Source organism: Bison bison, unplaced genomic scaffold (genome assembly GCF_000754665.1).
Source record: "Bison bison bison isolate TAMUID 2011002044 unplaced genomic scaffold, Bison_UMD1.0 scf7180017864263, whole genome shotgun sequence".
Classification (NCBI taxonomy): domain Eukaryota; kingdom Metazoa; phylum Chordata; class Mammalia; order Artiodactyla; family Bovidae; genus Bison; species Bison bison.
The window spans coordinates 7,317,973-7,319,965 of record NW_011494835.1 but is presented as its reverse complement, the minus strand read 5'-3'; the positions used below and the strand labels follow the sequence as shown (position 1 = coordinate 7,319,965).

Here is a 1,993-nt window from a genome sequence, read left to right as displayed (position 1 = left end):
GGAAATGGCAACCCACTCCAGTGTTCTTGCCTGGAGAATCCCAGGGACCAGGGAGCCTGGTAGGCTGCCATCTATGGGGTCGCACAGAGTTGGACACCACTGAAGTGACTTAGCAGCAGCAGCAGCAGATAAGAGAAGGCAAAGGTCAGGTATACAGTGAGAAATTGGCTACACCATGGTTTTGAGGGAAGATGGCCAAATTTGGAATAGCCCCTCTACCCATGCCCTTTGCTCCTGCTCTTTCCCCAGAGAGTCACTTTAGGCTATTTGGCTTACAAAAGTTCAAGAGATGTAATCATTGTTCAAAAAAAGAAAAAAATGCCATATATACAAAGCAGAGTAATACTTGAACAATTTTCCCTGATGGTTGACTCCCTCGCAGTGTGGTCACAGGAGAGTGGTATGATGTGATACTTAACTTTACAGGTAGACCTGCATGTAGGCTTTTGTGTGGTTTCAGGCACAACTGCTTCATGATTACCAGGTATTTTGCCTAATAGGTAGTTACTATTAGTAAAGCTATGGAAAATGAGTTTACCTTTGTGCAATCAAGGTAGCTTGTGTATTGTGTGGCTCCCGTATCATGGCTCTTACCATAGTTTCAAGATGCCCAATAACTTCAAAACTGCAGCCTGTAGTGTCACCTGTCATTTCTGACAGCACCTCACTGATGGGCTTGGTGAAGTCCTTGGGGCTGATGCACTCAGTGGCTCCTACAGCCATGGCCTTTTCAAATTTGTCTTTGTTGAGGTCAGCCCCAACGATCCTGGATGCACCAGCTGAATTACAGCCCATGATGACCGAAAGGCCAACTCCTCCCAGGCCAAAGACCACACACATTGAGCTAGGGGTGACCTGTGGGGAGACAAGTGTAAATGCTAGACCTAGGGTAAAAAGGTAGAACCTGCAAAGTATCTCCAATCTTAGAATATGAAATTCAGAAGATCACTTTGATGAGTTACTAGGACCGAATGACTCATTCTCGTGACAGTGCCACAAAGAGAACCAGAAACAGCACAAACCCATGCCAAATTTGTTTTAGATTTGGTTTAACCAGCATGTTCTTAGTGATCATAACTGAGTCTTTTGTAAATAAATTATTTTTCATCAAAGTTGAACCTCCATGTTGCAATAGATTATCGATCCATGCATAGCTTCAGAAAGAAAATATAGTTAAATCAGTTGGGGGATTTGTACCCTGTACTATGTATTATTAGGGTTTCCCTTGTGGCTCATATGGTAAAGAATCTGCCCGTCATGCAGGAGACCCAGGTTCAATCCCTGGGTTGGGAAGATCTCTTGGAGAAGGGAATGGCTACTGATTTCAGTATTGTTGCCTGGAGAATTCCAGTGGACTATGCAACCAGCACATAGTCCCTGGGTTGCAAAGAGTCAGATGTGACTGAGCAACTAACACTTTTACTTCATGCTATATTAAAGAAGATTCTAGCCAAAAGTCATCTTCCTGCTACGCTATGCTAAGTCACTTCAGTCGTGTCCGACTCTGTGTGACCCCATAGACAGTAGCCTACCAGGCTCCCCCATCCCTGGGATTCTCCAGGCAAGAACACTGGAGTGGGTTGCCATTTCCTTCTCCAATGCAGAAAACTGAAAAGTGAAAGTGAAGCCGCTCAGTTGTGTCCGACTCTTAGCAACCCCATGGACTATAGCCTACCAGGCTCTTCCGTCCATGGGATTTTCTAGGCAAGAGTACTGGAGTGGGGTGCCATTGCCTTCTCCGCATCTTCCTGCTAGAACACTCTTAATCCTATTACACAGCAGCGAGCAAGGAAACCTGAAAACAGAAAGACCTGTATCTATATATGCATGTGTTTTGAAATGTCTAAACTTATAAGCAGAGATTTATGTGGGTAAGGCGATGGCACCCCACTCCAATACTCTTGCCTGGAGAATCCCATGGATGGAGGAGCCTGGTGGGCTGCAGTCCATGGGGTCAAGAAGAGTCGGACACGACTGAGCAACTTCACTTTCA

The 1,993-nt window shown here is 45.3% G+C and overlaps 1 pseudogene; it reads right to left on the bottom strand.

Moving 5' to 3' along the window:
* The window catches only part of LOC104994692, a 21,499-nt pseudogene that overhangs the window by 11,069 nt on the left and 8,437 nt on the right, over positions 1-1,993 (bottom strand).